The following is an 11,014-nucleotide window of genomic DNA, read 5'->3' on the forward strand; positions in this document are numbered from 1 at the left end:
GTGCACAGAAGAGTTAAAAATGATAATAAAACCCACTGACAGTGATGCACAGGAATTCTTAACGGTGCCAGTGATGAGATACTCCCCCCACCCAGGAGCAGGCCGCTCTGGCTACGTCCCCCTTGGTGCCACACTCGGTTACGGGAGAGACTGCCGTGCAGTGCGGTATCTCGGAGGAAGGAAAGGAAGGAGATGGAGGTACCTTGATGGGGGGGGGGGGTCCCCTGTGACGCAGTCCCCGTCCAGTCATCCAGTCGCAACAGCTGTGACAAAGAGACACAAGGGAATGTGGTCTGGGTGACTGTGAGCTCATTTACCTCAGGCTAAAAATAGGTGCCTTCTCTGCAGCAGGTGGGTGACTCAGCAGGCCCTAGGAAAGCTCCTGGGCAGAGAAGACGTGAGGCCTGGAGGCCTTGGTTTCCCCTGCAGGCAACAGGAAGGCTGGTGGACAGGGACAGAAACGTAGTATACATTTCCTGACTCCTCCTGGGCAAGCTGATGTTGTCCCTGCTCCCCTCCCCCAAACTCACTGATCAAAAGCCATGAAACTGCTGCACACTGACTGCAAATGCTAGCATGGGTCCAGCCCAAACCACTGGTAGCGGAGCCGAGCCATCCCAGCCAGGCCTTGTCCAAGTCGCCAATCCAGAGAATTGTGAGCCGTTCAATGACGATAGTTTCCAGCCACTGTTTTGGAGTGTTTCTTCTGTAGCCAATGATAATCAACGTAATTAACATTTATTGACCACTGCCTATGCGCCAGCAACTATATTAAATATTTTACATTTGTGGGGCGCCTAGGTGGCCAGTTGGTTAAATGTCCGACTCTAGATTTCGGCTCAGGTCAGGATCTCAAGGTTCTGGGGCTCGAGTCCCGACTGGGGCTCTGTGCCGATAACAGTGTGGGGCCTGCTTGGGATTCTCTTTCTCTCTCCCTCTCTCTCCCTGCCCCTCCCCTGCTCGATTTTCTCTCTCTGTCTCAAAAATAAACATTTAAACATTTTAAATTAAAAAAAAACTCATTTTACGTTTATAATCTCCTTTATTTCTCACATCAACCTTGCGTGGCAGGCATTGTCATCGGAATCTCCACTTTACAGATGAGAGCACAAGAAAGAGAAGGAACTTGACCAAGATGGGAAAACAGGTGAGTCGTGGAGCTGGGGTTGGAGGCCAGGCAGGCCAGGCTTCAGATCCCCCACTGTTAGCCCCAAACAGACGTGGTTCTTGCCCTCGTGGAGTTTACGGTCTGGAGGGAGACTGACATGAAACACACATAGAAAGGCACGGACACACAAAGAGTGGTGAGTACTAGGAAGAAGACGGGTGCTGTGTTTAGTCCCAGGGAAGCCCACTTGTCAGGGAAGCGTTCTGTGAAGCACAGAGGATAGAAGGGGCAATGAGCTGAGGGAGGCTGGGCCGAAGGGTTTGCCCTGGAACCCAGGTGCCTCTGTGAGAAATGCATATTCCTGGGCCTCACTGGTTGGTTGGGTGCCTGGCCATCTTTTTTTTTTTTTTTCTTTATGTGCCCCCTGGATGATTTTTCTCATCAGAGAAATTTGAGAAACACAGCTCAGTAGAGTCAACCTGAGGAGATTAAAAAACATAGCTGCCCAGCCCCCATCCTGAGATTATAACTCAGTTGGTCTAGAGTAAACCCGGAAGCTCCTTTAAAAAAAATCACCTTTAAAAGCTCCTCAGGTGATTCTAATGTGCAGCAGGCTTGGATCTAATTCTAGAAGATTCCACAAGGTCCCAGACTGATTTTCTTTCTTTCTTTCTTTTTTTTTTTAAATTATTTCTTTTTGAGAGAGAGAGAGACCATGAGCAGGGGAGAGGCAGAGAGAGATGGGGACAGAGGATCCCAAGCGGGCTCTGCACTGACACCATGGAACCTGATGCGGGAGCTCGAACTCAGGAGCCATGAGATCATGACCTGAGCTGAAGTCGGACGCTCAGATGACTGAGCCACCCAGGGGCCCCATCCCAGACTGTTTTTCTATATCTCTTTTGAGCTATCAGGATTACCTGGTGCTTATTAAACTGTTCTTTCAGTGACTTAATACTGTGGAGGGAGGGCTTGAACTGAGCCTGAGGTAAACCCTTGCTCAGAGACTCACCCCAGGTTGAACGGACCCTTCCTCACAGACCACCCCCCCCTCCCAGATAACTTTCCCAGGGCCCCTGCAGGGGCTCCCCATGGCTTCCAAGTCCCCCTTAATTATTTGTTTTAAAGTAGAGCATTCCTTTAACTGCTGGGAGAAGTTGCTTCTTCCCACAAACGTCACCCTCCTGTAGGCAGGCAAGGCAGCCTCTCGGTTTTATTCTCTTCGTCTGACACCCAGCTCCAGGACCTCTGGGGCATAGATCCCCCCCTGTGAGGACAATGATGGCATCTGTGGTGTGGCCATGAGAAGAGACTGCTGGTACACAGACAATTTCTTATCTGGTTTCTCACCCTTCTTCCACATAAGGCAGGAAGGCCCCTGGGGGTTGCTCATGCTTGATTCACACCAAAGGGTATGAAAGAATCCACTCTGGGTTTGGGGCCTACCAGCCTCAGGCCCGGAGGAAGCTTGCTGGAGGTGAGGGCAGAGAGGGAATGGAAGGGGCCTGGAACTGCAGCCCCTGGGGAGCGTGCAGTGTAGCCTGAACAAGCAGAGATGATGTGCTGACGACACAGGTGTGAGCTCTGCCACCCGAGAACCTTGTTTCCTCATTCAGAAGTGTGGCTAGCGCTCTCAGTGCTGAGGGTGGGTATGGGAACTCGGAGTTCACAGCAGGGCCTGGGCACAGGAGGAACTCTCTAAAGGGGTTTTGGTTCCTCTTCTTTGGGACAGACACAGAAATGAACTTGACACTGGTGAGGAAGACAGGGCCTGTTGGCAGAGACCCCAGGGAAGGTCCTGGAGGGGACGGGACAGACTCTAGTCGCCGTAGCCCATCCCTGGAGGCCCCAGATCTCCTAAGAGACTCCAGGAGCTGAGAGGTCAGCCCTGCCCACCTGGCCTCACACTCAGAGGCCCTCTGAGCGGCTCTGTGGACACAGCGAGCACTTACACGGGGCAGATGGCTGCCCAGAGGAGGGGCTGGCAGGGAGAAGGGGTGAGGCCTGACCACTGAGGAAGGAATGACGAGAATGAGGCTCTGACTCATCCTCAGGCTTCTGCTCTCAGAAGGAAAGGATTTACTTGGGGGTGTGGCTGGAAGGGAGCCAAGCCGGAGGACGCAGTGAAAAACGAGGGTGCGTAAGGCCTCTTAGCTCGGGGATAAATCATCCTGGGAAGGGCCCGTTTAAAAACACAACTCTATCAGTGGTCTCTGCTTTCTTCTGAGCCATCCTTCCCAATGGAAGTGGTGGTAGGAGGTCCCACTGGCCAGGTCAGGCAGGATGCCTTTCCCGAGCCCTGGGCGGAGTCCTGTTGTGGGTACCATCCCCCAGAAGGCAGGCAGACTTGGCGTTCCAGATCCACTTGGGCAGAGCCAGTGTTTGCCATCACGTCTTGTTCTCTCTACTCTCTACTCTCCTGTCTACTCGTCCCCACCTCACCAAGGCAACAGGGGACTGTTAATGGGACAGCTTTTTCTATATGGCACAAACAGTCCTAAATAGCACAGAGGAACTTATGGACCAGTAGTGGTGATCCTGGGTATCAATTTGTGTGCGTTATTTGCATAGGGGTCGGTAGGTAGGCCTCTGAGGAGGAAGTTTGGTGAGTAGTAGGGGTGGGGCAGGGAGAGAAGAAAGGGGCACAGGCCTGACCTTCTGTATCATGAGAATTTTGGTTGGAAGTAAAAGCAAATCCTATTTTTTGCTTAATGCTGGCCTTGGAAATGAAGTCCAAGTGGTGTGGCTGGCTTCAGATAAGGCTTCATCAGGAACTCTAAATGATGTCATCAAGACCCGGTGTTCCCTGTTGTCTTTGGCCTCAGCTCTTCTCCAGGTAACAGCTCAAGCCGGGACAGGTTCCACACCTTGGGGGCAAGATGCCTGCAGAAGCTTTAAGCCTCACGCCCTCTCCCCCCAGGGCAAAGAACCAGTCTGCTTTGCTGAGAGCTCAAAATGCTGGAACTGAGTTTCACTGGCTCTGATTGGTCTGACTTTGGTCGTGTACCCATCCCTTAACCGGTGACAACCAGGGGGATGGAGTATACTAAGAGGGGGTGGGACACAGTCTCCTCGGGATCCGGATGTGGGTGTGTGGGACCGGGATCTTCACAGGGAGCGCGGTGATGATGGCGAAGGAGGTGGTTGTCCTGGAATCATAACCTGAGTAAGGGCTGTTACTGTCAGTGAGTGAATGGGGACAAGCTGACAAGAAACACTGACCCCTTACTCTCCATAGAGAGAGGGCTGCAGGGAACAGCTAAGAGGGTTCTTTGGGGTCCAGGCTGCAAACTGGGACATGAGTCAGAGAGAGGGGCCTTCTGCCTATTTTGGCTCAGAGCAAAGAACCGTTTTGTGCTGGTGAGGACTGAGGGCCTGTCGCCTCGGCCAGCTCCAGGCATCACAGCCTTCGTAGAGAAGCAGGGATCTCGTGGGGTACCCCAGACAGTGAGATGAGGTCCCTGCCTCAGTTGCCCAGTACCCAGCAGACATCAGCCAGGGGGTCAACAGAAGAAACATCGGCAGACCGGCCGTGGGCACCTACATGACATCCAAGGAACTTCCAGAGACGGTGGGGGTGGGGTGGCAAGTATACAAGCTTTCATATTGGTGAGCAGGGCAACATCCTCAGTATGTGTACCTTTGCTGGATATGACCCTTTAGGCTGGGAGTCAAAAGCTTTGGATTCTGGTCACCATTTGTTAGCTCTGTGACCTCAGGCAAATCCTTCTCCCTTTCTTGGCCTCAGTTTACTCCTCTGTAAAATGGGTGTGTTACCAACCTCAAGAGTAGATGTAGGAATCCGGCGAGCCGGGGCAGATGAAATGGGCAAAAGCTAAAGTGCTGCGGACGGTCAGGGCCTGCTAACACCCTCCATCCTGATTGCCGGAGGCCTGAGGGAGCCGATTGTTTGGGTGCGTTTGTGCCTGGAGGCCCTTGTATCTTGAGGGGAAGCCAAGAAGAACAAGTGTGCCCAGGGGAAGTTGGTGGACACAGAGACCCTGGGGGCCAGGCTGCCAGCTAGGGATGTGGGTGGCTCTCTGGGACACTCCCCTTCCCTGCCACTGAGTCAGAGGAAGGGACCCAGGCTGGGCATCAGCCCTGCAGGTTTTACCAGTTGTTGGCCGGGGCGAAGGGGAGGGCTAGAGAGAGAGGGAAAAGAGAATACAAACAACCTCCTCCCAGACAGATGCAAATCTTCCTCTTCGGCACTGGCACTGGGTGGGGGTGCTCTTGGGCCCCAATCTGTACTTCCTCCTGGCCTCTCCCTAAAGCCAGCCAGCAGGGCCCTCTGGGGATGGCATGTTTCCCAGAATGCAGCTGGTCGCAGGGACCCAGGCCTCTGGGTAGCTCAGATCATCCCTTCCCCAAGTTCTGGGTTCCCTCTATACTCTTCCCAAGCTAGTGTCCACACCATCCCTGGAGAGCTGGCTAGTTGGAATGTCTTCTCTCTGCCACGCTCGGCCTTTCGGTCCACCTGTGAATCAACTACTATTGGATGGAAACACTCCTTCCCGTATTTGCCCAGGCTGGGCAGCTTGCTCTTACTTGCCGAGGAAAGGCCACTCTGTTTGGCTGGTACTGGAGGCCCCTGGGGGTCTCAGACCCTGTCCACAGGCAGCAGTTACTATGGGGGGAAAGGCATGGGTGTGGAGTCAGACTGGATTATAGCTCCTGGGCTTGTCAGCTATGTGATTTTGGACAAACTAACTTACTTCTCGGAGACGAAGTTTCCTTATCTGGAAATAGTATGGCAGTGCCCTATGGGGTTGTCATGAGGACTGGAGATAAGTATCAAAGCTCCTAGCAGGGGTCAATAGACAAACCTTCTTGCCTTCGCACACCTTATCACATATGACTTTTCTTTTCCAATCTCCTCTCTGGCCAAAATGATCAGTTTGTTCAGCAGTCATGTGCTGAGAGTCTACTTTGCACCAGGCACCGTGACCTTTATCTCCACAGCCCTGGGAAGTTGATGCCTTTAAGCTCATTTGATTCAAGAGGCCACTGTGGCTTGGAGAGAGAGTAAGGGTTAGAAGGCTACCAGCCGGTAGAGCCAGGAGTTGATGCTGGGTCTTCAAGAACTAATGGGAACCCCATTCCACGGGCTTCCATGGATGGTTTCTCTGTCTGGAATGTCCTCCCACCTCTTCTCTTTTCTGGATTCCATCAGTCATTCAGGCTCTCATTCCTTCTGTTGCCTCCAGAACACCTTCCGAATCAGTGAGGACACTTGTGGTTGCGTGTGGTTAAGAAATTCCATCCCCAACAGGCTTATGAAAAAAAAAAAAAAATGGAAGTTTTTGTTCGTAACCCAAAAGGCCAGGTGATCTTATTTACGGGAAGGTTAACTAATAGCTCAACTAATGTCAGTATTTTCCTTTTGTCTAAATCTTGGCTCTGCCTTCTTTTATGAAGGCTGAAATGTCAGGCACCACATGGTAGTTCCAGCTCTAACATTCTTACAAGTTTCAGGCATGGTGAAAGAACGAGTCTTAATTTCTCCAAAGCCCAAATTTAGTCCTGAAATCAAGACACGTTGTCCCTGATCGGCTTGACATGGGTCAGGTGCCCATTCCTGAACCAGTCTTATGTCCAGAGGGCCAGAGTCCATGGCTTAGCTTAGACCTAAATCATTTGAATCTTTGGATATGCAGATGGATGGGCTCCACGCTCCTCTAGCGGGAAACAGAGGCATGCTTACCGGGAGACAGGTGAAAGGATGCTGATGGCAAAACTGCGGACGTCCTCGAGCTATTGTTACTTTTCCCCTTTTCTGAATTCCTGCATTCCTTTTTTTTCTCTCTGCTGGGCATCTCTGCCAGGCAGCAAATTCCTTGAGGCCAAGGGCCCTCTGTGTGACCCTGAGTGCTTGCTAAAGCCCCTGGAAAAGAATGGGTGCCAAGGATATGCTTTTCATTTGACTGACATGTTTATTCAGAACTTGATGCATCTAGCATGGTGTTAGTTCTATCAGTCAGGATTGACCTGAGGAGAAGAGAACCATTCTAGGCATCTTAAAGAAGAGGGGGTGAGGGGCGCCCGCACGGCCTAATCAGTTAAGCGTCCGACTTTGGCTCGGGTCATGACCCCACGGTTCGTGGGTCTGAGCCCCACATTGAGCTCTGTGCTGACAGCTCAGAGCCTGGAGCCCGCTTCGGATTCTGTGTCCGCCTCTGTCTGCCCCTCCCCTGCTCCACTTTGTCTCTGTCTCTGTCTCTCAAAAATAAATAAACATTAAAAAAAGAAATAAATAAAGAGGAGGGGCTTTCTGACTGGATATTACCTGACTTACAGAATCACTGCGGAAGTCGAGGCTCTAGGTTGAGCTTTTAAGCGTCCCTGTAAGTCACACTGAGGAACTGGGCCACCAAGAGAGCGGCTGTGTCTTCTGCAATCAGAAGGCACTGCCAACAATGCATTCAGGAGACACCCCAGTCGTGAAACCGCTCTTCCAGCAGCCCCAGAAGCACGGTGTGCCTGACATGATCCAGGCACACTGGGTGCCCACGTCCTTCCTCTCAACACCCACCAAGCCAGCACCTGGACCCTTGAGTTTTGCTGACACCATTGAGGTAAAAGCAGACTTGCCAACCAAAGGAGAGGTAGTTAGACGTTTAGCCCCCACCATCCTTCCACTTTCAAACCTCATGTGAGTTGTGTGGGCGGACCTGAACTGTGTCTGGAATCTAGGAGAGTGTAGATTTACTTATTTATTTTATTTTTATTTTATTTTATTATTTACTTATTTATTTTATTTTATAAAAAAAATTTTAATGTTTATTTTTGAGAGCGAGCGAGAGACAAAGCATAAGCAAGGGAGGGGCAGAGGGAGAGGGAGACCCAGAATCCAAAGCAGGCTCCAGGCTCTGAGCTGTCAGCACAGAGCCCGACGCGGGGCTCGAACTCACGAACCGTGAGATCATGACCTGAGCTGAAGTCAGATGCTTCAACTGACAGCCATCCAGGTGCCCTAGTAGCTGTGTTTTTTTTTTTTAAACATTTATTTATTTTTGAGATAGAGTCAGAGCATGAACAGGGGGAGGGCCAGAGAGAGAGGGAGACACAGAATCTGAAACAGGCTCCAGGCTCTGAGTTGTCAGCACAGAGCCCGATGCGGGGCTTGAACTCATGGAGTGCAAATCATGACCTGAGCTGAAATCGGACGCTCAACCGACTGAGCCACCGAGGCGCCCCAGTAGCTGTGTTTTTAAAACAGAGTATTTTTTAGAGCAATTTTAGATTCATAGCAAAGCTGAGCACAAAGCACAGCGTTCCTGTACCGTCCCTGGCCCCACACTGCACAGCCTCTTCCACTGTCAGCTTCCCCCGCTAGAGAGGTCCACTTGTTACAAGTGATGCACCCCCACAGACACATCACAGTCACCCGAAGTCCCTAGCTCACATCGGAGCTCACTCTCAGTGTGCACGTTCTATGAGTTTTGACAAATGCATAAGGACATGTATCCACTAATATAGTATCATACAGAGTATTTTCACTGCCCTCAAAATCCTTTGTGCTCTGCCCATTCGTTCCCACCTCCCCACTAACCTCTGACAATCACTGATCCTTTTTTCTTCTCCCAGAACTTTATTATTTTCATCCTGGAGAATCCATGTTTTGAGAGACTTAATTTAGGAGAAGGTAGTAAAGGGAACAGGCCTGCGGTGCCTGGGTGGCTCCGTCGGTTAAGCGCCCGACTTTGGCTTGGGTCATGATCTCACGGTCTGGGAGGCGGAGCCCTGCGCCCTGGATTGGGCTCTGTGCCGACAGTTCGGAGCCTGGAGCCTGCTTTGAATTCTGTGTCTCCCTCTCTCTTTCTTCCCCTCCTCCGCTTGTGTGTTTCTCTCTCTCTCCCTCTCTCAGAAATAAATAAATAAACATTAAAAAATAAATAAAAGGGAACAGGCCTAAAGCCACTATTTCTTGGATCAGCTGCTTCCTAGCTGTGTGACCTTGAGCAAATTACTTCACCCCTCTGTGCCCTAGGATCTTCTTTTCTATTAATAGTCCCTCCTCATAAGAATGATATGAGGAGTAAGTGAAATAATTCACATAAAGCTCTTGACAGTGTGTGGCATGCGGTAAAAGCTCAAATGTTTGCTCTGCTTCTTAGTGATCAACTCAAAGCAACCATATCCTGGGTGCAATTTCTGTTAAGCTTTTTTCCCTCTCACCTTTTTTTTTTTTTTTCAGAAAATTTCAACCTCCTAAAACATTAGAAGAGGAATACAATGAACACCTATGAACGTTTCACCTAGATTCGTCAACCATTGACATTTTGCCACATTTGCTTTCTTTCCCTCTCTCTTACAGGAAGTTAGTTGCAAGTTTGCTGACGATTTCCTCTGACCAGATGAGCTATTATCTCACAAAAGCAAGGACGTTCTCCTCTATTATCACTATTATCACACTCAATAAATTTAAATTGATGCAATATTGCCTAATATATATTCCATATTAAACTCTCTCCGTGTTCTTTTTAATCTAGAATCTTTTTTTAAAAATTTTTTTTAACGTTTATTTATTATTGAGAGACAGAGACAGAGCATGAGCATGGGAGGGGCAGAGAGAGAGGGGGACACACAGTCCGAAAGCAGACTCCAGGCTCCAGCTGCCAGCACAGAGCCTGACGTGGGGCTCAAATCCGCAAACCGCGAGATCATGACCTGAGCTGAAGTCGGACGCTTAACCGTCGGAGCCACCCAGGCGCCCCTTTTTAATCTAGAATCTTAACAAGAGGCGTACTTCAGGTCGACTAGTTATCCTCTGCCTTTTCTTTCTCTCATGACAGTGACATTTTTGAGGAATCATTGTCACTTGTTCTAGAGACTAGCCTTTAATTTGGATCCGACTGTCTCATGGTTAGAACTGGATGAAACATGTCTGGGGGCAAGAATACTGCATGCGTGATATTCCCATTGCATCGTATCAGAAGGCACAGAATCCCGGTTTGGTCCATGATTGGTGCTGAGTTTGCATAGGTGGTGCTGTCCACCAGATTTCTCCATTTTAAATATCTTGTTCCCCTTTGGAAGTCTCTGGGGACCCTAGGTTGGGAATCGCCGACCTAGTGTCCAAGTGTTTAATGTCCATTTTATGGGTGAAGACAGTAGAGTGTAGAGAAATACCTGAAATGCCCTGAAAGTCAGTGGCAGGGCTGAGGCTGGCCCGAACCCAGGTCGTCCTGATGCCCACCCAGCTCAGTGCCCACCCCAGGCCCTGCCTTTGACCGTGTCTGAGCAAATGCTGAGAAGGGCTCGTCCTTGAGCCTTCGTTGGGCGAGGGTCTGTATTTCTTGGCAAGTTCTCAGCCTAAGAGTCTGTTTCTGACTAGGAGTAGGAATGAAACACCATGGGATAGAGTGCGTGAGGGGCCATGGCTATGCTCCGTGGACACCAGGCCCCAAACATTGAGATGACGCGAACTCTAGGAGGCATCTAGTTCAACCCCAATCTTCCAAAGAGGATTCTGAGGCCCCACAGTAATGAAATGACCTGTCTGAGGACTCACAAACTTGAAATGCCTGCCAGGGAGGGTCAGGCTGGCTGCCTAGGAAGGTCTCATGGAGGCGGCGCGGGTGGGGAAGGAACACAGCACTTGAACATATCCCATGTGTCAGGGTCTGCTCCTCAGTTCCCAGAAGCAGAAACTAGGTTTGTTGAGGACACCCAGAGGTGACTGCCACCCTGGCCCTGGCAGACATTAAGCCAAATTCTGGAGACCAAAGTCTAGAGTCCATTGTACCAATGGCAGTGGCAATGAAACAGTCCAGTGAATCAATTTCATCATTCCCTGGGGGCTGCTTGGCACACCTTCCTTCCAGGAGGCACAGTGTCATGTTTCTGTTCTTTGAGTTCATTTCCTCTACCCCCTGCACACCAGTCCCTCTCTCTTATCCTCTT

General features: G+C 50.5%; 1 long non-coding RNA gene across 2 annotated transcripts; it reads left to right on the forward strand.

Annotated features, from left to right (window-relative positions):
* Nucleotides 1-1,828: 1,828 nt before the first annotated feature.
* LOC132684915 (uncharacterized) lies at nucleotides 1,829-9,541 on the forward strand. Of its 2 annotated transcripts, none has more exons than XR_013550566.2 (3): nucleotides 1,829-4,289; nucleotides 7,406-7,683; nucleotides 9,306-9,541. It is a non-coding gene; the product is annotated as an uncharacterized LOC132684915 (long non-coding RNA). The 2 variants fall into 2 exon arrangements; XR_009612867.3 differs by lacking the exon at nucleotides 1,829-4,289 and adding an exon at nucleotides 5,511-6,356.
* Nucleotides 9,542-11,014: the final 1,473 nt, after the last annotated feature.

The sequence above is a fragment of the Panthera onca genome, chromosome D2 (assembly GCF_046562875.1).
Source record: "Panthera onca isolate mPanOnc1 chromosome D2, mPanOnc1 haplotype 2, whole genome shotgun sequence".
NCBI classification, from domain to species: domain Eukaryota; kingdom Metazoa; phylum Chordata; class Mammalia; order Carnivora; family Felidae; genus Panthera; species Panthera onca.